The following is a 25,162-nucleotide window of genomic DNA, read 5'->3' on the forward strand; positions in this document are numbered from 1 at the left end:
ACCCACAGCCGCACGGGCTAGCCACCGGCGTGTTAACCTGCCCAATCCCTAGCGTACGCACGCAGGTGCCTAGCTCATGCTGCCGCATCTACACTGCTCAAGCTGAGCTGCTGTGCAGACAAACCCTCTGCGTGCGAGTGGATGCCCCACAGCTCTGTGCGTTTCTGTGCATGTGTCTGTGTGTGTCTCTCTTTGCCTCAGTGTCTCTCCCTGTCACCGTAGATGCACGTCTGTCTGTCCATTATTCTTCCAGGAGCCCCAGCTCATTTTCTCCCATTAGCATTTCCCCGGCGCTGTCTTTTTGTTTTTTCCCGTTTTCTCATTATAAATGTACATCCCGGCTCCGGCGTGCTCTGGAAATGAAATGTGAATTTGATAAAGGAGCCCTGGCTCTCGCTCCCAGCCGCGGACTGAAAACCCGAACCCTTTGGAGAACATCAGGGCTTTTTTTTTTTTCCCATGGGGGGCGGGAGGGAATTGATTTGCTTCCATTGCTCTGGCACTGAATGAAATCCTTCCAGCAATTACCGGGAGATAATGGCCTGAAATTAAGCAGACCTATCTCGCTTTCTAACTATAGGGTTGTGGTTTTGTGCATTTTTTTTTTAACATTGAATACAGAGTGAATAACAATCAGCAAGGCATTAGGTATTCAGACCCGCGCTACCTGGGACATTAAAGCACATATACACGGCAAGGTTATTATTATTGTTTATTGTTAACTGTGTGCCATCAGGGTGCACAGAACAGCATGCAAATAGAGAGAGACAATGGGTCTGTCCCAATGAGTTTGCAATCTGAAGAAGGCACAAGAGTTCACACACATACGGGACATGATAGATGAAGGAGAGCTACGCTTGAAGCAAGACAGGGTGTCTAACAGACTGTCTATCTGCTTGGAAGGGCTCCATTTTTATTCCTAAATGTCCGTAAACGTTGATTTCATCACACACACTCAAATGATGAAAACATATTTCCATTGATACTAATCAAAATGTACAGGTAGGCAAAGTAAGACAAATGCTGCTGGAGAACTGATTCGAGTTTGAGTTAAGGATATTGACTTTGTATTTTGACACGTGCCGTTGACAATTTGTAGTTTAATGGTTATAAAGATTTAATGTTTTGAATCTCAACATCTATTGTCATTAAATAATTCTTGTCTGCCACCTGCAATGTCTGACCCCCCAGCAATTTCCTACCATGGTGAAAATTTAAATAGATACAATTTTAAAAAAAGCTTTAACTCCATAATTTTGTGCCACTGTGAAAATGTAAATCAGTAAAATTAGACAAAATGCTTAAAAACAGACATCAATATTCTCCATTGAAATGATAAAAATATAAAAATTGAATTCTGCCAAGCCATCTATCTATCTATCTATCCCCATCCACCCCCTCTATCTATCTATCTATCTATCTATCTATCTATCTATCTATCCCCATCCACCCCCTCTATCTATCTATCTATCTATCCCCATCCACCCCCTCTATCTATCTATCTATCCCCATCCACCCTATCTATCTATCTTTCTATCTATCTATCTATCTATCCCCATCCACCCTATCTATCTATCTTTCTATCTATCTATCTATCTATCCCCATACACCCTATCTATCTATCTATCCCCATACACTCCCTCTGTCTATCTATCTATCTATCTATCTATCCCCATCCATCCCCTCTATCTATCTATCTATCTATCTATCCCCATCCATCCCCTCTATCTATCTATCTATCCCCACCCACCCCCGCTATCTATCTATCTATCCCCATCCACCCCCTCTATCTATCTATCTATCTATCTATCCCCATCCACCCCATCTATCTATCTATCTATCTATCTTAATCTTAATCTCTTACACACCCCTCTAATGTACTGGTCATCTATCTTCCTGTCCTCTCATGTCATTACTAATGAACACATTATCGCAGTGTAAAGACATTGTCAAGCTGTCCTGCAGTGACTCGGGAGCGTGGGTACCAACCTCAGAGCAGACTGTTAGGAAGCCGGGCACGAACCCCAAACTGGCTGTGAGTTCTATACTTAGATTTCACCAACCAAGTATAGACTCCTCAAGCACTATAAAAGCCTCACCGTGGAGTCACATACAGTCCCTTTAAGCACTCTGCTCTGTCTTGTCTTTGTGACAGATGCTCCCTTTACACCAAAGAGCACAGCAATATTCAGCTTACTCCCAGTCCCAAAGGACCAGTCAGTTACCCCAGGTCAATTGCACCTCAGATCTCACACCAAAGACAAGGCTTGTAGCCATCCTATAACAAACTAACTGAAGATTTATTTCATAGGACGAGAAAAGGAGAGTTATTTACAAGGTTAAAGCGTGTAACCGTAGACACACAGATGAGTTCAGAAGGTAAAAAGAGCGTCTGTAATAAGCACGCTCTGGGTGTCCTTTAGGGCCAACCCAGGCTAAGCACTGGGGATCTTTAGTTTAGGCTTAGTCGTCCTTTCCTCTCAGAGTCCAAGCAGCATAAAAGAGACAGTTCCTCCTTGTTAGGGCTTTTATTCCTTTCCCCCTTCTGCTTCCAGTTGCAAACTCGGCTGTTGGGAGGAATTCAGTTGCAAGTCTCCTCTACACTGGGGCCGGGGTGGGGGGAAGCAATCCCCAGAGTCTTTTGTCCGCTGACGTTCCACAATGATCTATCTGGTGTCGATGGGCCTGCTTTTGTGGGGCAAGAGAGAACACCTCCTGTTCTCTTCTTGATGCTCCTCTCCTGTCTGGTGAGTTACAGATACAGAGCAAACGCTTAAATCTCGCCGTAGAACACAGGATACGGGTATTGTACATGAGATTACTGCAGGCAGCAACTTACGAGCATTTCCTAAAGTCTAAACACAAAACATATTTTGATAAGGCTAATACCTGATATAACAACGCTAACACCCTGGTGAGCCGGCCTGGCTCCAGCTAGGCCTCGGCCAGTGTTCAGCTGAGATCTGCGGGCCTTGGCAGGAGCTGGCATTGGTTTGCCGGCAGCTCAAGCGCACCGGGGGCTTTCTGACCTCATTGGCTCCCTGTTGGGAGGCATGGGCCCTAGAAGGAATCTGAAGGAGGCTGCTTGGTGTGGGAGGGCAGGGAAGGAATCCCTTGAGTAAGGAAGGGGTGAAGCTGACACTGAGGGAAGGGTAACTAGATCTGTGTAAGCAGCAGGAGTTCCCACACCCACTGGCATAAATTTACCCCCTTAGCCTGGGGTCTGGTTGTATTGGTAACTCAGATAATGGCAATATTAACTGATAGATTTTAAAGGCAGAAGAGACTATTCTAATCATGTAGTCTGACCTCCTCTGTGACACTGAGACCTTAGCCAGTAATGTCTGCCCAGCCCACCATTGGTGGTGGAGCTATGGGACATCTTTTAGTCAGTTATCCTACCTTGATTTAAACACTACAAGTGACAGAGGATCTAATATATCCCTGGGTACCTTGCTCCCATGCTTAATTATTCTCAATGTTAAAAATTTGCACCTTGTTTCTATCCTGAATTTGTCTAGCTTCTGCTTCCAGATGTTGGATCTCATTATGCCTTTCTTGCTAGATTAAAGAGCTGTCTTCTAGCAGACATCTCTTCCCCATGTAGGCTCTGTGACGCTGGCAAGTCCAGGTGCCAGCTCATGTCGCGGTCCCTGTGTCTCAGCTGAGCCAAATGCCTCGCTGGGACCAGTCTGGCTCACCTGGGTGTTAGTGTAGTTAAAATAGGTATTAGAATGATAAGAATGTGTTTAGTGTTTAGACTTTATTGAATTCTTGTGAGTTGCTGCCTGCATTCGTCTCCCTGATAACCTCTGTGTCCAATATTGTAAGGTAATATTTAAGCATTTGATTGGAAGCCTCGGTGACTGTGTAAATCACCAGACAGAAGAGAGACATTAACTAGTGGAAAGTGTTGGTCTCCAACAGAAGGCATTACGTTCTGCCCAACTAGGAAGGCCCATCAACACCAGACAGACTGTTATGGAACATTAAAGAGAACAAACAACTTTCTTTGTCTTCTCTGCCCAGTCCTCATGAAGAGGACTCCTGCAAGTGAATTCCTCCCACCAGCTGAGTTTGCAGCTCAGAGCACACAAGGGGGGAGAGAGGGAATAACCAGAAGGACCGGTACCTGTATGCTGCTTGGACTCTGGAGGGCAAGGTTTTCTAAGCATAAGCAAAGGATCCCCAGCAGCTTAGCCTGGATTAACCCTAAAGAATATATAGCACTTGCTGATTATAGAAGCTTCTATTGCCTTTTGAAACTTCAGATTGCAGCTCATTTATGTATGCACGTTTGCCTCCTGTAACCTTGTAAATAACTCTCTTATTTCCTCTTCCAATTTAATAACTCTTTGGGTAATTTATTAGTGGATTGGCTACAGACGTTGTCTTCTGTGTGAGATCTAAAGCACAACTGACTCAGGGTAAGTGACTGATCCTTTGGGACTGGCAGTAACCTGAATATTGCTGTGATCCTTGGTTGAAGGGACCAGCTATCACAAAGGTAAGCTCATGGGGTTGGTGTACACAGCGGTACTGCCTGTGACTCCATGTTAAGGCTGTTATAGTGCCTGGGGAGTTTGCACTTCACAATTGTTGGTGAAATCTACCTATAGACTCACACACAATCTGAGGTTTGTGCCCTGGTTCCTAACAGTCCGCGCTCAGGTTGGTACTCACGCTCCTGAGCCTTGTCCGGACACCTTGACAGGCACTTATAGATCTTGATATAAGCACCTCATAACCTTTTCTTGGATAAACTAAATAGATTAATCTTTTCAACCTTCCTCCCCCAACTGGCAGTTTCTTGGGGTTTCCTTGCAGTACCTCTTGTGCAGTTCCCTCGGTCCAGAGGTGCCCTCCAAACTCCTCTTACGCTCACAGATTGGAGCTAATTGGACACAGCTGATGTAACCTCAGAGCGATTCAGCTAAACTGGTGCTGCATCTTCCAGACAGGTTCAAAGTACTGAGCATCAGGATGAGTCATAGATTCCAAGGCCAGATGGGACCATTGTGATCATCTCATCTGACCTCCTGTAGAACAGAAGCCAGAGAAGCAGATCTTTTAGAAAAACATCCCAAACCATGATGCAACAGGAGAGCTCTCCGTTCCTGGCCTGATCCTAGAATCAGCCATGCTATTACAGAAGTATTCAGGCAGGAGACTTGGGCAGATCGCAGCTCCAGTGGAACAGAAAGGACGTACCAGAGTGACAACCATGGTATTTATGTATGAATTGTGCAAGAGAGTAGATAGATATGAAGACAGAGGTATAGACGGGGCGAAAGCAGCCCTGAAGGTCAGTGTAGGAAGATGGATGTTGACACAGAGCCAGTGGAGGGAACAGTGTGGGTGGGGTGGAGAGTGAGAGGTTGTGAATTGAACTGCAGGGTAATTTTTCAACTAAACATTTTTTTGTCGGAAAATGCCAATTCTTCAAAGCCAAAACAGTTCGCAGGAATGGGTTGGTTTGGACAAACTTTCCATTTTAAAAAACACTGGGGGAAAAAATGGTTTTGAAATTGTTGAAACATCCTGCTTGGACATTTTTAATGTGTTTTTGGGGTCAAAATGACTTTTCATTTGGAAATTTGAGTTAATTTTCTAGTACAATTTTTTATTTTATTTTAAAAAGGTCAAAACTGAAATGAAACATTTTGAAATGATCAAAACGGAACATCTTGATTGACCAGAAGCATTTTTAAGATTTTTGATTTGCAAAAATTTCCAAAACGTTGACTTTTCATCCTGATTCGGGATGGGAAGATTTTTTGAAATCTTGAAAATGCTCTTTGAACGGGAAAATTATTTCCCACCCATCTCTTGCCGTGTCCTGGTTATGGTGTCCAGAGGAGAAGATAAAGTTAGCAGTGTGGTTTTGTGTAGACTCGGGGCGGATGAAGAGAGTGGGCAATGCCCTCGGGTTATGCCTATCTAACCTGGCTTCTAGAATCCCCCGAAAGGGTTAACGAGCTAGCAGAGAGTGAAGTGGTGGTGGATATAATTTATTTAAGCTTTCAAAAGCCTTTTGATAAAGTCCCTCACAGGAGGCTATTAAGGAAACTTGGTAACCACAGGATGAGAGCAAAAGCCAAGCCGCAGATTAAAAACGAGAAAAGCTCGGAAGGAAAGGGAAGGAGTAAATGGCCATTTCGACGCAGAGAGGGAGGTTAATAGTGGAGAGGCCCTGAGATCAGCATTAGGGCGGGGGTTTATTAACAGCAGCACAAAAGGGCGAGGGAATAGCACGGCAGTGAAATTCGCTGGTGACTGAGTGTTACTTTGGTTCTGGAAAGCCTCTAGCAGCACAAATCAGTGGGCAACTGAGTGGCAGGTGAAATTAGACGTGGACAAGTCCAAGGTAATGTGCATTGGAAGGAACAATTTACGATACTTACAGACACGGCTGGGGGGCGAGGGAGCTGGAAGCTGTCAGGGGAAAGACCGAGGCGTCGCTGTGGATGGCTGCCGGCAGACCTCTGCTCACGGCACAGTGGCCGTGAATAATCCATCAAGAGGAAAACCTGCAGGAAGACAGGGATCGAGACCACTGTGTAAAATATTCCACTGGCCAAATGATAAACGCGGAGTGCTGTAATGTAGTTTTTACACACACACAAAGACACAAACACACACCCTTTAAAGCTGCTGCTCAAGGTCAGCTGTAAATGAAAATCCCAGTGGTTAAATCGCTGGCATTGCTAACTTGCTGGCTGCGAAGGAAGCCAGCACCGTTTAGTGAGGACAGTGGGGGAAATGCCGAGACACAACCCTGGCAGGCATCAGGCACCATCGACAGCAATCAAAGCTTCAGCAGGAAGTCACTGGAAAGACCCTCTACCCAAACGCAGAGTAGCAGCCCAGAGGGATTAGCCAGGTCGCAGAGCTCTGTGTAAATTTAGTTCCCTCTCCCAGGTCACTGACTGCCTGCAGTGCTAATTATCCGTTCGGAAAACAAACAAGCAAACCCATCTCCTTGTCCAAGGTGACCTGCGTCTCAGCCCAGCGGAGGAACCCTTTGGGTCCTGGTGTGCCCAGGAGGAAAGGGAAATAAAGACGAGCGTGTGCGAGGCCTAATCAACAATCAAAATCAGCACCACAAATAATAAAATAAAAGTATGATTAATAAGCACCCACCCCCTGGGGTCCTTGCTCTGCTTTACACAGGTCTAGCGTTGCTTGGATAGATTCCAATTTCCTTATCGGTCTGTCTGTCTACTATCATCATTAGCGCCGGCTGGAAAAAATCCAGCGAAGCATTTTTTTGTCTGAATTTGCTGATTTGTTGAAATCGAAACGCTTCCTGCAGATGGGTCAATTTCGATGATGTTCCAGTGGAACCCTGCCAGGGTTCCAGCAGAAATCTGCCTGGCTTCTGGCCAACCTGCCTCCTCCTCGCTGATGGGGAGCTGGGAGCCTGGAAGTCCCAGCACCCAAGCTTGCAGCATCTTGGCAGCCTGTGCCTCCATCTAGGGAGACACCCCAGGGCTGCCTTCGCATTCGGAGCTTTCAGGATCGGAGGGGGCGGCATCCCAGCTCTCTGCCTCACCAGCCCAGATCCTTTCCCGAAGCAGTTACTCATAGCTCGTAAACATTTAGGGCATGATCTTCTTTTGCTACATAGATTCATAGATTCCAAGGCCAGAAGGGACCATCCTGATCATCTAGTCTGACCTCCTGTAGAACGCAGGCCAGAGACCTGCCCCGAAACAATCCCTATAGCAGAGCTTTTAGAAAAACATCCAATCTTGATTTTAAAATGGTCAGTGCTGGAGAACCCACCCGAGCCTTGGTACATTGTTCCAGTGGTTAATTGCGCTCGCTGTTAAATATTTTTGCCTTATTTCCATTCAGAATTTGTTTAGCTTCAACTTCCAGGCATTGGCTGGTGTTGTACCTTTCTGTGCAATATTGAAGAGCCCGTTATTAACGATCTGTTCTCCATGTAGATACTTCTAGACTGCAATCCAGTCACCCAGCACCCTTCTCTTTGTTAGGATAAACAGATTGAGTTCTGGGAGTCTATCACTATAAGGCAGGGTTCCAATCTCTCTGTCCTGATCTAATTGCTTGACACCTCTCAGCTCTGAATTGCACTGAGCCCCTTAGCTGCCCTTATTTTCCAACTCGCTTTGGCCTCAGTTGCCCTCCTCTGTGGCATTAGGAAGCCCTCCCCAGGTTCACATCCACAGTATTGCATGCTCACCCCAGGGGGGGCTCTAGCTTTTTTGCCGCCCCAAGCACGGCAGGCAGGCTGCCTTTGGTGGCTTGCCTGCGGGAGGTCCCCAGTCCCGTGGATTCGGCAGCTTGCCTGCGGGAGGTCCCCGGGCCCGCGGATTCGGCGGCTTGCCTGCGGGAGGTCCCCAGTCCCGCGGATTCGGCGGCTTGCCTGCGGGAGGTCCCCGGTCCCGCGGATTCGGCGGCTTGCCTGCGGGAGGTCCCCGGTCCCGTGGATTCGGCGGCTCGCCTGCGGGAGGTCCCCGGGCCCGTGGCTTTGGCGGCTTGCCTGCGGGAGGTCCCCGGTCCCATGGATTTGGCAGCTTGCCTGCGGAAGGTCCCCGGTCCCGCGGATTCGGCGGCTTGCCTGCGGGAGGTCCCCAGTCCCGTGGCTTTGGCGGCTTGCCTGCGGGAGGTCCCCGGTCCCATGGATTTGGCGGCTTGCCTGCGGGAGGTCCCCAGTCCCGCGGATTCGGCGGCTTGCCTGCGGGAGGTCCCCGGTCCCGTGGATTCGGCGGCTTGCCTGCGGGAGGTCCCCGGTCCCGTGGATTTGGCGGCTTGCCTGCAGGAGGTCCCCGGTCCCGTGGCTTTGGCCTACCCACCACTGAATTGCTGCCGAATCCACGGGACTGGCGGACCTCCCGCAGGCAAGCTGCCGAAGGCTGCCTGACTGCCGCCCTCGCAGGGACCGGCAGGGCATCCCCAGCGGCTTGCCACCCCAGGCATGCACTTGGAGAGCTGGAGCCTGGAGCCGCCACTGCTCACCCCTTCAGTCTACAACAGAGAAATGGGCTCTTGGCTTTGCAAGTGGGTCTGAGAGCCTCATGTGAAAGAGCCTCGTCCACATACTCTCCTCCTGCTCCTACTGTCTCAAGACTTTGAAAGCGTTAAGCTCCATCATCCAGTGTCCTTGGTGCCTCGTCATCACACTCATTCCAGCTGGCGGGGGAAGGCGTGCACAGGTGTCAGGGTAAAGGGAAATCAATTTCAGTTCAGCTGCTGGTGCAAAAGGGAATTAGCTCCACCTGGTTCTCTCTGGCAGCGGGGGCGGCCTGACACACAGCATGAGGCTGAAAGTAACTCTTGTTCAGCATCTGCCTTGTGCGTTGCTCTGCAAGGTAGCGGCCTCATTTCACATTTATTAATAGTCTGGGAGATGAGGGAAACAGCGTGTTAATTACATTCTCCTGCTTGAACTGGGAGGCGTTGTGAACACAAGCCTGGATGGAGCAATCATAGCAAGAGACCTAGAGAGATCAGAAAGAAGGGCAGGAAATAAAATGAGAATCAGCCTGGGCTGCTGCAAGTTCCAAAATGGCGCAGGACGCAGATATTCAACGGGAAAGGGGAGCCAGTGCTGGAGAAAGACTTGGGGAGCTGGTGCTCAGCAGAGAAGAGCTTGCAATGCGATATGGCAGAAAGAAGCCCTGCATGGTTTGGGGCTCTGTCTGAAACGGTACCAAGTCACAGAGCGGAGAGCTGCTAGTCCCCCACTGCACCGGGGATGCAGCGCTTCCTTCAGGAGGTGCACTGACAAACTGCCATTTCAAAACAGAGCAGCAAATATGATCAAGACATTGGAGGGGTTTACTTTACGGGGAAAGATTAAAAGAGCTAAATATGACTAGCCCGGCTCAGTGATGACTCACAGGAGACATGATAACAGCCTACAAATATTTGAAGGGTGTAAGCCTAACCATGATAGTGGACAGCAAATATGAAATTGGAGTTTGCATTGTATTCCAGCAGCGAGAATGTAATTTTGACTGCATGGAACAGGCGTCACATCACAGAGCAAGGACGCGATAATGCATCTGGACAGTGCTGATGAGGCTCCACTATCCATCCTGCCTGCAGCCCTGAGCCCCTCAGCACCAGGAGAGTATTGGCAGGCTGGAGAGAATGGAGATGAATATTAGAATTTATTACAATTGTGTGTAATAATTACTAATATGGAGTAATCATTTCTTTCACTGCAGGAATCACTGGGTGAAGATTTCTGGTCTGTGCTAAGCAGGAAGTCGGGATGGATGATCAGATTGGTTCCTTCTGGCCTTCTGACTATGAATCTATTATTGCAGAATCATTGAAGGATTCTCTGCAGCTTGAGGTCTTCAAACCACAATTTGAGGACTTCAATAACTCAGACATAGGTTAGGGGTTTGTTACAGGAGTGGGTGGGTGAGATTCTGTGGCCTGCATTGTGCAGGAGGTCAGACTAGATCATAATGGTCCCTTCTGACCTTAAAGTCTATGAGTCTATGAACAGTACACTAGGTGCTTCCTGGCTGGAAATTTAGGCCAGGGATGGGATCCTGATTTTATGAGGTTTTGTATCACTACTTGTCCCCATCACACGTGAGCACTGATCTTTGTTACGCCGTTGTAAATCAAGAGTAACCCTCTGTTGATGTCACTGGGGTTACTATGGATTTCCACTGGTGCAAGAGATCAGAATCTGACCCAAAGTCCCTGCCCTGAGGAATTTAAATCTTCAACGGCAACATGTACCTCTTGCAAAGGGGAATTGTAGAACGTGGAAAAACAGGGGAGTTATACACTCATCTCCACCGGGTTTGAGCCTGAATCTTCAAGGCCAAAGAGGCAGAGCTGGGCAGGTTAGTGACGAGAAAAGGAAATGACTCGAGGGCTGGAAGGATTGATTTGCAAGGAATGATTCGCAGAACTAAATTGAGAGTGCGTGTCAGCTTGGCCGAACAATCACTAAGGAGGAGAGTGTTCCTAGAGCTAGTGGCAGACAGTGAACGTGGAGGACAGGCAGGGACTGCTTTTCCAACAGCAGAGACCACGGCTGTCTTTCCCTGACTTCGGATCGCTGAGTAAGGATCGCTGCTGGGGTCAGCGGAGTATATCCGACACAATCGATTCCCTGCCATTACCAGTGGCAGCCTTTGGGTCTTCTCTTTGCTTCTGCTAACACTGGTCAGAAAATGAGGGCAGTTTCTTGGGAAAATTCAAAATGTGCAGTGAAACTATGCCAATCAAATTTGGAATTTTTGAAAAATATCCATCTGTGCCATCACAAGGGTGCAGAACTGGGCCCTTAGCCCTGTAAATTCTTCAGAGCAGGGGTTTCATCTTCTTGCACTGGTGGAGTACAATGCCCAAGGCTAGCTCTGCTCTGAGCCCTGTTCTGAGCTTGGGGGAAGCTCATCTTCAGGTCCAAACTCCATGGAACAGATCCCTAGGCAGCGCAAATCAGCATAGCTCCATTAAAGTCAGTGGAACCGCACTGGCTTACACCAGCTGCGGAGCTGGCCCCATGATTCTGGCATCTCTCCCTGGATCACAGATGGAACAGTCTCCCAAAGGAAGTGGCGTAAGTCCCATGTCATGGGGCATTCTGAAGAAGATTGGTTAATGTCTGCACTGGACCCAGGGAATGATCTAATGGGCCTTTCCCATCTATGATTAAATGTTACATTGGCCACCAACGTTCTGGTCTGTGGCGGCTTCTGAACGCTCCTGGGCCATTCCTGCTCCCTTGAGAATGAATCTGACTTTAGAATTCTCTCGAGACAGCAAGCTCTCAGCATGGTGCTAACAGATATGTGTCCTTTCATACGTAAATTCCCCTTCTAGAGCTCCTGCTAATGTGACACTTAGCACGTTTATGGTGCTTTTCATTTTCAAAGTGCTTTGCAAACATTAATAATTCAGCTCCCGTGAACTTCAATGCCACCGTAATGCTTTAAATCCTTCCCCTTATCTTCCTCTTTGGGCGCAGAAATTCCAGTCCTACAGAACTCCGCACACTCTCGCATTCTCTGACAAATAAATATTATTAAAAATTCTCTCTAGTCTTGCTTTCCATCCTCTCCTAAATGCTCCTCTGAACATTCCTACATGCCGATAGCCAGTTACGAGATTACAGTCTGCACATAGTAACACACTTAGAGACAGACGCTGCTCTCGGTAAATCCAGATTAACTCCATAAAGTTACATAAAGTTACAGTGCAGGCTAGCACCTAAAGAACCCGGTCCTTACAAACCCTTAGTCATGTTAGTGGTCCTCATGCATGCAACTATCTGCCCATTTTAGGGTTTTTTATTTGCTCCTTTGAGATTATTATTTATTATGTGTACTTGTGAGGGCTCCATTCACTATGCGAGCGCCTCCTGCTGGTCATCTTGGGGATCAGCTCCAGAGGTCAGTACACCCACTCTGGTGGTGTCTCTCCCGCCATCATTTCTGCTCCCTGACCCACATTACTGCAAGGACTGCAGCATCCTCGTCATGACACAGCCCTCTGGCCATGCCACACTCTGCGCCTCCCCTTCCAGGGGCCAGTACTGCAGCTCAACTGTCCAGCCCCTTCCTCAGTGGCGAGTACAGGGGACCCGGGCCCACTACTCCGGGTTCCGGCCCAGGGACCCTGTGTCCCCTCCAACCTCTGAGTACGTTTCCCTGGGCCACTTCCCTGCAGCCCAGCACCTTCTTCACCCTTACTGTAGGGCCTCAGCATCCTGGTCTTAGCAGCCAGCCAGGAGCTCTCTCTCTCTCCCCATGTTCCTGCCCAGCACTGCTTTGTCCAGGGTCCTAGCTTTCTTCCACCTGCAAGACAGCCAGTCCTCCCTCCATGAACTCTAGGGAGCAACTGACCCTGCTCTGCCCTGCCGATCTTCTTATATTGGCCTGCCAGGCCCTGATTGGCTGCTCCTTGTAGCCCCTCTCCTATTGGCTGCTTTTTACGCTGCCTCCTTAGGACTGCGTTAGCCCCTTACAGGCCAGTAGGGGGCAGACACCCCATCACAGTAGTACAGAATGTGTAGAGGCTCCAAGCAAGACCAGAGCCCCATTGTGCTAGGTGCTGCACATACCCATAATGAGCAGTAGTCCCCACCCCAAAGAGCTTACAATGTAAGCAGTCAAGACCGACAAAAGTAGTCATATAAATAGAGCTACTGGAGAATTTTTCAACAAGCCATTTTTTCACCAGCAAATGCTCGTTTGTCAGAACCAAACCATTTTGCAGAAATGTATCGGTGTCGCCAAAACTCCCTGTGATGGGGTCACAGGGCTAGGCTGACATTTCAGGTGAGAGAGGGGCTGCCCTTGCCCCAGACGATCCAATAACCTGGGGCTTGGGGGGACTCACCTGGGCACTGGGAGACCTAACTTCAAGATGCTGCTCTACCTGATTCAGAGCTGGAGCTTGCACCTGGGTCTCTCCCACTGCAGATGAGTGCCCCGAACACAAAGCTGTTGGCTATTCTGGGGTGGGTTGTGGTTTTTCATGACATTTTTTGAAAGGGCTCCTGTTCATTCCAACGTGGAAGAAAAACAAATGAAAAAAACCTCTGGGCTTTCCAGCCAGCCCTAATTATTCACCACACCGAAAGCTGAAGGAAAGGGCTCGTGACAGCACTTAGCAGTTTCAATGGGAGGAAACTTGGAGCACTTTTAAGAATCCATCCCAAACGGCTTGCCCAGGGTCACAGAAAGAGCAGGAGTTGAATCCAGAGTTGTCCCAGGCCGATGTCTTAACCACAAGACTATCTCTTGGCCAATGGGAGCACTTGCATGAGGTCATCCTAGCTCCACGGAGGTCAATTGGCATATTTAGGCATAGTAAGGACTACTTGCACTGAGTTAGTGTTTGCAGGAGCTAACGCCAACATTTTCCTAGCAAATTCTTGTTTCTTTTACCCTAATCAGATTTCCCAGACCTTAAAACACAGTTTAAAATCTCTATCCCATTTTGCATTCCGATTAGCCTGCAATCTATGTCTCAAACTCACGGTTAATAATTCTTCGTTTCAAGTCATCAAGTAATTTTCCTCCCCCAAATTACCGCCTTCCCCGCTCTCTATTGTATCTGGCACTCGTTCAGACTCATTCCGTAATTTGCTTGACTACGTAAATTGATCAGAATAACTCAGTTTTACTACAATTTGCTTGAAATGCCTTTGTTAGCAATTAGAACACTTTGTTTAAAGACAAATAAGATTTAATGCAATTTTCTCCTTTCCTTGGCAGCCTCCCAGTCTGGAGTTTCCTAGCTGCTCTGCGTCCACCAGCTCCCACGGCTCCCTGCTCAGCTCCTTTGGTAACTATATCCTCAGGATTCCATCTCTCTCTTTTTCATCTCGCTGTCTCCTCTAAGTGTTGCTTATGTATTCCTCCCTCTTCACTGACTGTTCCAGGTTTATGTTTACATGGTCCATGTGCTCTTGCACCTGGATCCTCAAACTCCTGGTGTCCCTCTGAAGTCTTCAGTTTATTGAAATCTTTCTGCACATAGTAGCTCCTGAATATACCATTGCCACCCCCCGGATACCTGTGGAACTCATTACCAGGGGATGCTGTGAAGGCCAAAACTATAACTGCTTCAAAAAAGAACTAGATAAGTTCATGGCGGACAAGCCCATCGATGGCAATCACCCAAGATGGTCAGGGACGCAACCCCATACTCTGAGTGTCCCTAAACCTCTGACTGCCAGAAGCTGGGACTGGACAACAGGGGATGGATCACTTGCTAATTGCCCTGTTCTGTTCATTCCCTTTGAAGCAGCTGGCACTGGCCGCTGTTGGCAGACAAGATACTGGGCTAGATGGATCATGGGTCTGATTCAGTATGGCCGTTCTTATGTTCTTATAAGGGGTTCTCCAACCAACCAGACTGCTACAGCTGTCCCAGTGCAAGTGTAGCATGCTGGCGTAGTTCATATGATCCTGTCTCTCTCCAATTGCTGGCTGCCATAGCTTCCAGAGCCAGCCACTTGCCTGCAGTTGGCAGGTCTTTTCCTTTAGCTCAGCAAGTAGGGGCTAGCATTTGGTGTTCTGAAGCCTGAAGGGTCCAGGGTGAACTCTGATGACCTCTCTGATGACCATGATGTCTACATATAAGCAGCCCCCGTTCTTTAAACAGGGGCAAGAGATATCCCTCAGCGTCAGTAGCCCTGGGATTATCGTAGAAGAGCTGGTGTCCTCAGAGCTGGAAAAGATTCATAGGGAGACTAAACTAGATGGGGTGTGAGCCTGTTCCCATATGACAGGGCAATGGGATGCTGTGCTACATAGGCCGTTGGTCTGCTCTGATGTTGGTTCCTAAGGTTCCATCCCAGTTCTTGCCGAGAGGTTTCTTCTTTTCACCAGGCTCCTCAGCGTCCAGCTGCACAAAAGAATCCTGAATAGAGCCGGGAGACATTTTGCAGATGAATAGTTTGTTTGCCGAAAAACGCAGTTGCAGGCCAACCAGAACTATTCACCAAATTGACATGGATTGGCTCAACAGTTTTGGCCAATTTTTTTCCCCCGGGCTAGATTCACAAGGGGACTTAGGTGCTATTCACAAACTGGAGGAGGGTCCAATCACCGTTCTGGAGCGGGGACTGAGCCCAGCTGCCCCTCTCCCAGGTGAGTACCCTAACCACCAGGCTGTTGAGTCATTCTCCCTCTCATTCTCGCCAATAAAGATTTTCTACAAAGTGGAACAACTCCAACAGGGTTGGGATTGTTTAGTCTGCAGAAGACAAGAGTGGGGGGGGATTTGATAGCAGCCCTCAACTATCTGAAGGAGGGTTCCAAAGAGGATGGATCTAGGCTGTTCTCAGTGGTGGCAGATGACAGAACAAGGAGCAATGTTTTCAAGTTGCAGTGGGGGAGATCTAGGTTGGATATTAGGAAACACTATGTCCCTAGGAGGGTGGTGAAGCACTGGAATGGGTTCCCTAGGGAGGCGGTGGAATCTCCATCTTTAGAGGTTTTTAAGGCTCAGCTTGACAAAGCCCTGGCTGGGATGATTTAGTTGGGTTTGCTCCTGCTTTGAGCAGGGGGTTGGACTAGATACCTCCTGAGGTCTCTTCCAACCCTGAGATTCTATGATTCTATGACTGAGAGCACCCCAGCCCAGAATACCCAGTCAGTTGGGTGGGGAGCACTCCCAGTTCAAGTCCCAGCTCCAGAGCAGCAATTCAAACCCAGCCATCCCCCCTTCTTAGCGAGCGCCCTAACCACTGAGCTATTGGGCATAATGGTGGCATGTCCTCCTCCAGCTACATGAACTGAGCCCTTCAGATCCTTTGCTTTTATTTCAAAAGGTTAAAAATGCCCAGAGATGAAAAGAAATTTTTTCCAACTTTTTCAATTTGCTGCAATTCAACAACAAAATTCAGTTTCTGTTCAACCCCAGCCTAATTTTTTTCCCCGTCCAAAACTGCCGGCAAACTTGGGGGAAAAAATCAGTTATTTGCCCAGGTCTAACCCCGAAACATCTTCCAGGGCTGGCCCAACATCATCATCTCCCTCGCAAGGTTGCATTACAATGCAACGATACAGCAGCAAGCCACGCGGGCATCTTGAGCCGCAGGAAAGTACGATCTGTGGTGGCAAAGCTGGTGATCCCAATGATAATGGAGAGCCATCTGACTACTGGGATGGCTACAGACAAACATTCCACTCCCTGATTACAGGGACTCTCCAAAACCTTTGAGAATGCATAAGCATCTCTCTGCGTGCCTAGGCTCCAGAACAGTGTTGATTTCTCACAGTAGGTTTAGACCTGTTTGGCTGTGTAATTCAGATGTAGTCGGATGAAGTGTGTCCATCCAGGGACTGTCCTTTCTGCCGGTGTGGATGGCGCTGTCAGTCAAAGCGACAGAGGAAAACCCGCAGGTAACTCACGGTGTCGTGGAATATCAAAACACACCACAGAATGTTAAGCCAATATGTCAAGGGGAGACTCATGAAAATTCCAACACTGGAATTACCGGATGGCAAAGTGCGACTGAATTGCATTGCAGCTGTGCCGCAGAGGCCTGTTAGGTGAGATAAACCCCGTCGCCTGGGAACTGTGTGATTACAGCAGGGATTTAACTCAGCAGGATCCCCTCCCTGTGTATTTTATAAACTGGACTTCGGCTCTTTGCTCGGAGAATAGTTTCCAAGTAACTGATTGAATTTCTTATCAGGCCCAGTTCCCCATTTTTGATTGCACCCCGGGTGAAGAAACACAATTTAAAAGACATTATTTCGGCTGCAAGAAAAAAACAAAAGATGCCGCAAGTAAGAAACAAGGATGGGATCATTCAAAAGTACTGAAGGGATTGTGGCAATCAACGAGAGTTAGGCACTGAACTCCCACAGCTGCTTTTGAAAACCCTACATTAATACACGTCCCCTGAAGACACACATCCTCTTAAGAGGGGAGAAAGTGATATTCAACAATCGTTTATCAAGTGTATCGTGACAAACCAACTAACGTATATGGACAGCACTGCCTTCTACTGGGCAGAATCAGAGCTGCTCAACTCTGTGCATTAGGCCCCGTACAGGAAAGGGATCAGCTAGATTCTCTTTTACCTCAAGCAGTGAGAAATGATGCTTGGGGGCAGCAGGTTCTAGGCTCTCCAGGTTGCCACTCGTGAAGCCCCAAAGGAATGAGAGAAAAACGGACATTTCACAGTGTGAATTTACCTGCAGTGTTTCTAATTTATAATCAGTTTGTTCCTGTAGCTGCTTTCCATTTTTAAGAGCTTTGCTGCATTTCTTTACATGCTTTGGGCCTTTTTAAAATCAGTGTATTTATCATGCTGCCTGGAGTGGCTCACAGCCATGAGTGCCAACCTCGGGCCAGACTGTCGGGAAACAGGGCGGACCCCCCAATCTGGTGCTATGTTCTATAATCAGATTTCACTCATCCGGTAACAAGCGGGAACTCCTAAAGCAGTATCACAGTCTTGCCACCCAGACAGGCTGGACTATGTGATAGATGGTCACTTTATACCAAAAATTACAACAATATTCAGGTTATTCCCAGTCCCAAAGGACCAGTCACTTGCCCCAGGTCAGTTGTTCTCAGATCTCAAACCAAAGAACATGCCTGTAGCCAATCCTGTAATAAAGTAACTAAAGAGTTATTAACTAAGAAAGGAGAGTTATTTACAAGGTTAAAACAGGAAACATACACACAGAGATGAGTTACAGTCTTCAGTTTGAAAAGGTAACATAAGCTTCTATAATAAGCAGCTCTATATACCCTTTAGGGGTGACCCCGACCAAGCAGCATGGGGATCTCTTGCTTATGTTTAGGAAACTTTGCCCCTTCCAGTTTCTCCTGGTCAGGGATTTTTATCCCCTTCCCCCCACAATCAAAGCTAATGGGATGAGTTCATGCGCAGGTCTCCCCTTCCTGGAGGGAGTGAGGAATGCAGTCAACAATGTCTCTGTCCTTTGATGCAACTCAATGCCTCATTTGCCTTCAGTGGACCATCTTGGATGCAGGATAGGCACTTTACCTGAATTCATGCTTATTTTCCTGTGTGGTGAGTTACACAGTTACAGAAAAAGCAACGAGGCGTCCTTGTGGCACCTTAGAGATTAACACATTTATTTGGCATAAGCTTTCGTGGGCTAAAACCCACTTCATCAGATGCATGGAGTGGACAATACAGTAAGCAGAATATATATCACAGCACATGAAAAGATGGGAGTTGCCTTACCAAGTGGGGGTCAGTGCTAATGAGCCAATTCAGTTAAGGTGGAAGTGGCCTATTCTCAAGAGTTGACAAGAAGGGTGAATATCAAGAGAGGGGAAATGACTTTTGTAGTGCTAACGAGGCCAATGCAATCAAGGTGGACGTCGCCCATTTCCAACAGTTAACAAGAAGGTGTGAGTATCAGTAGAAGGAAAATGACTTTTTGTAGTTACCCATCCACTGATACTCACACCTTCTTGTTAACTGTTGGGAATGGACGTCCATCTTGATTGCATTGGCCTCGTTAGCACTACAAAAGTCATTTCCCCTCTCTTGATATTCACTCTTCTTGTCAACTCTTGAGAATAGGCCACTTCCACCTTAATTGAATTGGCTCATTAGCACCGACCCGCCCACTTGGTAAGGCAACTCCCATCTTTTCATGTGCTGTGATATATATTCTGCTTACTGTATTGTCCACTCCATGCATCTGATGAAGTGGGTTTGCCAGGGTTCAGTGAGACCCTGAGCCTGTGGTATGAGCTGGCACCTGGTCTGCCAGCATCACAGTATTTAACAGACTCGATTAACTGCAACTGGCCAAAAAATACTAGTTATTGTTTGCAAGACTTTTTTTATATGTTTTATTTTCTAGATTGCCAATGACATTTTTTGTTTTGTTTTTTCAATGAAAAAAAACCAAAAACACTCTGGTTTTCAAAATCCAATTTCAGTAAAAAAAAATTTAATATTCAGTAAAATATCAAAAATTGGGTATTGAAACTGCTACAAAGCCCTGTTGCATTGGGGCTGACCAAGTCTGCAGGAATTATGCTCTGTATATAGCAGCCCAGCTTTTCACCTGGGTGTCTGCAAAGACGTATGTGCATTTCTGTGCTCTGTTTGAAAATCCGAGCCCATGTACCTATTGATCTGTATCACAATGGAGCCTGCCCAATGGCAACATCGTGGTGGGTAAATCCCGTTGTGAAGTCTTGACCTCTCTAAATTCATGCTGTATGGTGCACGGGTCTTTATTCCTCTCTTGCTGTGCAAACCTTGCCAGAGAACAGCAAAGTCCAAACGCATCCTGGGTTTTTCCTGCATTTCTAAAGGCCCTTAGTTTGTACCCTGAATATGGACCCTAAAATCATGTGGCTGGAGCTGTGATGACCCAAAGAGCCCTGTGCCCAACCTCTGGGCATCAGAACCCAGGTTCTTAAGGGGATAAGCAGATACAGGGTCTGTCTCTTGCTATGTGTATGTCCAGTGCTCAGCACAGGGGGCTCTTAGCTTGCTTGGGTTTCTAGGCACTGGTGAAATACTGCTAACAATCATATTGTTTCCTTCCAAGTGCTGATCCCTCATACCCTCCACTTACCTAGGTCCCAGCTCTGACTGTCTAACAAGGTCCCCTCTTCCCCATACCAGTGGCCCTCTGTGAGATTAAAAAGTCCCGCCCGATAGCCCATCCTACCCAAACTCTTGTCTGGAGACACCTGCCCCGGTCTCTAGAGAAAGGCTCCCATTCAGTGGAGTCACCGTAATCCGCTCTTCCCCTCCACCTGCCTAGGAGAACACATGTATCATGAGCCCGCTCCTGCTCGCGGGTTATGACTCCCATTCCCCTGCCCCATCCCTGCTACCCATGGCCCAAGCTACCCCGGGATGGTAACCAGGGAGGCTGCCGCGTGGCTGCGTTGGTTGTTTTTTTTTTTAACACACTGCTGTTGTTTTACGGTGTCTCTGTGGTTCGGGGTCAGCCGGGGGCAGAAATAATTTCCTTGCCTTGGGAGAAGAAATGAGTCCATTAGCATTCCTGGCTCCGGTCGGAAATGCGCTGCTTCCCCACCACCGGGGAGCCGGGCTGCATGTACCGTCTCCAAACCACCCTGGGGGAGAGCAAAGAGCCGCTTCATCAAAGCCTCGACTCCGGCAGAATTAGAGCCGGGAGCTGCTTTCTGTTGTCGCAGCAGCAGTGCTGCGTTCCGAGCTGGTTCAGAAATGCAGCTCTATTGATTGAGTCATACAAGTGATGGAGAGACCCCCACCCAACCCCCACACTTCCCACAGCCAACTTGTCCTTCCAGCACTACTGCCCTGAGCATGGCAGGGTGAACGCGAATCGAGCGGCGGCAGGTGGCTATGGAGTCCCACCTCCGGGCTGTAACAGAGTGCTAGCTGGAGCACCCTCAGCACTGAGGTTGCTGGAGCACCTGGTAGGTTGCAGTCTTAACTGGGATGAATCAGCTGGTTACTGGTGCAGACGACCGACCCCTGGGCGGTTACTGCTGGGCCCCTGAGACGACTGGCTCTGTGACAGGGAGGATATGTAACTGCGAGGAACAGGAAGTAAGAGGGAGCTGGAGGGAGGAGAGAAAGCTGTGGAAGGCCTCTCCTGCCGTATCCTGTGCTACGTCCTGCCATGTTGGGAACTGGGGATCAAAGGGGCACGTGGCGAAAAAAGAAATGGGCTGTGAGCGTTTGTGCCCAGGAGGCCACAGAAACAGGCCGGGTGGCACGGGTAGCTGAGGGCGCACCCTGTGACCTGGGGGTCTCCACCTCCCTTTGCTTTGTCAACAGCATCCATCGGAGAGGGAGCCGAGGGTGTCTCCCTTTGGGAACCAGCCAGCCTCCCACCCACTCCTGAGCTGCGTCGCCTTGCCCCGGCTGTCCCTGGCCAGTGGGTTCTTTTCAATCAGCCGCTCGCACTGGGTGTCCCGTCTCGGCTCCCTGCTCTGCACAGACCCTCAGCAGGTGGATGGGCAGCCGAGCTGCTAAGCAAGAAACATGCCAGGGGAGGCAGAGCGGAGCTGTCTGAAGCTAGCGCAGAGACAAAAGCCAAGTCCTCTTGGTGACAGGGCACATCTCCTTCCCTGGGCGGCAGACACGTCACTGCCAGCTCTTTTATTATCGCCATTAATTGTTATTATTATTATTTTCTATTGCAGGGAATTTCGTGCCGGACTGACAGCAGCATGACATCCTCCGTCTAGCCACCGGGCTGGGAAACGGCACAGCAAGCGTCCTGGCCAACATGTCCCCTGGACGGACACCTGCTGGGAGGGTGGGGAGGCGGGAGGGCAGTTTCCACAGCCTGTCCAGTCCTTGGCCCTGGAGCTGAGCCTGTCCGTGAAGGGAGCCAATCCGTGCTGACGGTAAGGTCAGGGAGCGGGGTGAAGTGCAGCCCCCTCCTCCAAGCACTGGGCAGGGACCACCAACCTTTTCCGCAGAAGTGACGACTCGTCCATCGAATGACAAAGCGGTTTCCTCAGCCCTAGCCTGGGCTCAGGGCTATCTATACCGAAAAGCAGCCCCTGAGCTGGGATCCTACAACCCAAGCTCCAGCCCGAGCCTGGACGTCTACACAGCCACACAGCCAAGCCCTATGAGCCCCGGTCGGCTGGCCCAGACCAGCCACAGGGTCTAGCTGCTGTGTAGACAGACCCTGTGTGATTTGTTGAAGGTCCCGGAATTGACCCCCTGTTGTCCAAGTGGGGCACAGGTCACTTGCTGGAGGATTCTCTGTACCCTGAAGTCTTTAAACCATGATTTGAGGACTTCAATGGCTCGGACATAGGTCAAGGGTTTGATACAGGAGTGGGTGGGTGAGATTCTGTGGCCGGCATTGTGCAGGAGGTCAGACTAGACGATCATAATGGTCCCTTCTGACCTTAAAGTCTATGACTCTATGACTCTAAGTTAGCACCCACCCGTCCTGTCCAGTCCCCACTCTCTGAGTCCCCCAGCCCCTAAACAATCTCTCTGTAATGGAACAAGTACATGGAGATTCGTCAGTTCCCTCACCGAGGCTAAAGAAATGCTTTATTTACAAATAAATAAAATAATTACCAGGACTCTTTAATCAAATGTGTAGCGATAAACACGCAGGCAGAGCTCTCTAAAGAATCTCCGTCCCGCTGCTGCAGAGGGTGATAAAGCAAGAATAACAAACTACCTGCAACTTGGCAACCCAGCGAGCCCCACGCTGTGCAGATAGGAGCTTAATTATTTCCTATCGGCTGGCTGGGGCTTAGAAATAAGGGCAGCGATTTCACAAAAAGGAGATGAGGCTTCTTGTCTGCCTCTTTCATGAAGAATAACAGTGATGATTGCCGTGGAGCAATTAAGAAAAGAGGATTTGATCTCAAGAGACTGAGTTATTGAAAGAAGAGAGATGTCTGTGAGGGGGATACTTGAAAATCCGAGGATAATATAGTTTGTGACAGGGTGGATATTTGAATAAACAAAGCTCTCGCATTCCCTTATTGTAATATTCTGATAGTAATACATAGAAGAAAGACACACACATCGAAACAAAGCTTGGTTTTAATAAACTATGCATGTTTGCAGTGTTATTGTAGCCATGTTGGTCCCAAGGTAGGAGCAAGACAGGGTAAGCGAGGTAATATCTTTTATTGGACCAGCTTCGGTTGGGTGTAAGAGACAAGCTTTTTAGACCCCTCAGGTCTGGAGAAGGAGACAGAGTGTCTGAGCTAACTAAAGGTGGGACAGGGTTCAAAAAAGAACTAGATAAGTTCATGGAGGATAGGTCCTTCAACGGCTATTAGCCAGGATGGCAGGGATGGTGTAGATAACAGATTTCTTGGTGTGTCTGGGGCGGTTACTGGATCTGTGGCGGTAGGTGTGGCGATCTGTGGGTTTCTGGTATACAGTTGTCTATAGGGTTCCATTGCTGAAGCCATTTGTGGTGTCCAGGAAGTTGATGCTGGTGTGGGCGTTTCCTAGAGTGTTTGATGGATGAATGGTGGTGGTTGAAGTTGTGGTGGAAATCTAGGAGGGAGTGTAGGTCATCTGTCCGAAGGATGAAAATGTCATTGATGCATCTCAGGAATATCATTGGTGTAGGGGTGCATTTGTCCAGACATTTTCCCTCAAGGTGGCTTATGAAGAGGTTGGCAGATTGGAGAGCCCTCCTAGTTCCCATGGCTTGAACAAAGTGATGTTCAATGTGAAGTTGTTGTGGGTGAGGATGAAATGGATGAGTTTGGTGAAGTGTTTGAGGTGGATGTCTGAGCATGGTACACTATCTTATAGGTATTGGAGGCAGGCAGTAATGCCGTCATGGTGAGGGATGTTGGTGTATAGGGACATCCACGGTGGCAAAGATGGTGATTTGGGGGAAGTTGTTAAAGTTTTAGAGTCTCTGGTTTTACGGCTTATTACAACCATTCTTGACACATCCTTCTTCCTGCTAATCTTTAATTGCCCACTTCATATCAAGTGGTCTCCTGCAGCCTATGTGAACACCTTACACTTAACAATCTCTCCCACCTTGTATTTAGTTCAGACACCCTTTTACAGTCTCCAGATCTTAGAAACAGATCTGTGAAGCTCAAAAACTTGTCCCTTCCACCAACAGAGGTTGGTCCAACAAAGACATTATCTCACCTATCTTGTCTCCCTCATAAACTATGCATGAAATTCATTCCTGTGCAGAGAAAACAGACCACCAAAGTCCCTCTTAAAATGTATTTTGAGGGATTAAGTGGTGCCGAGGCCTTGTGAAGGCAACTCTGCACAGAGGTGACTGTCACCCCATAGCCTCCCCACCCACCTCCTGGGCACCAAAAAACATGTTAGACAAAAAGAAAATAAACACATCCACAATTGTACAGCATGGTGCCCACAAGCTGCAAGACCATGGCAGGTGCCAGCTGCGAGAACTATAGAGTAAAGACACAGGGTGGGATTGTCAACTCTGCTCCCACATCAACAGCTCCCGATAAGCACTTTAGAAAACGCCGCTTCCAAGGGTATTTCATCCATGGCAAGCCTTCTCATGAATTCACAGGATTTCTATTGCTTCGGCCTGGTGAATGCTTCAAAGTTTTGCTGATATAACTATGCATGATTTTTTACTAATACAGTTATACCAATAAATGTCTTAGGCCTGGTCTACACTAGGACTTTAATTCGAATTTAGCAGCGTTAATTCGAATTAACCGCGCACCCGTCCACACCAGGAAGCCATTTAATTCGACCTAGAGGGCTCTTTAGTTCGAATTCGGTACTCCATCCCGACGAGGGGAGTAGCGCTAAATTCAACATGGCTATGTCGAATTAGGCTAGGTGTGGATGCAAATCGAAGTTAGTAGCTCCGGAAGCTATCCCACAGTGCACCACTGTGTTGACGCTCTGGACAGCAGTCCGAGCTCAGATGTTCTGATCAGCCATATAGGAAAAGCCCCGGGAAAATTTGAATTCCTTTTCCTGTCTGGCCAGTTTGAATCTCAGTTCCTGGTTGGACATCGGGGCGAGCTCAGCAGCACTGGCAGCGATGCAGAGCTCTCCAGCAGAGGAGTCCATGCAATCTCAGAGTAGAAAGAGGGCCCCAGCATGGACTGACCGGGAAGTCTTGGATCTGATCGCTGTGTGGGGCGATGAGTCTGTGCTTTCGGAGCTGCGCTCCAAAAAACGGAATGCAAAGACCTATGAGAAGGTCTCCAAAGCCATGGCACTCAGAGGATACAGCCG

General features: G+C 48.3%; 1 long non-coding RNA gene across 1 annotated transcript; it reads left to right on the plus strand.

The window, feature by feature from the left end:
- Window positions 1-5,022: 5,022 nt before the first annotated feature.
- On the plus strand, window positions 5,023-22,126 carry LOC120408355. Its single transcript, XR_005600640.1, has 3 exons — window positions 5,023-5,227; window positions 14,226-14,295; window positions 21,616-22,126. It is a non-coding gene; the product is annotated as an uncharacterized LOC120408355 (long non-coding RNA).
- The last annotated feature ends 3,036 nt before the right edge of the window (window positions 22,127-25,162 follow it).

This window comes from Mauremys reevesii, linkage group 6 (genome assembly GCF_016161935.1).
Source record: "Mauremys reevesii isolate NIE-2019 linkage group 6, ASM1616193v1, whole genome shotgun sequence".
Lineage (NCBI taxonomy): Eukaryota > Metazoa > Chordata > Testudines > Geoemydidae > Mauremys > Mauremys reevesii.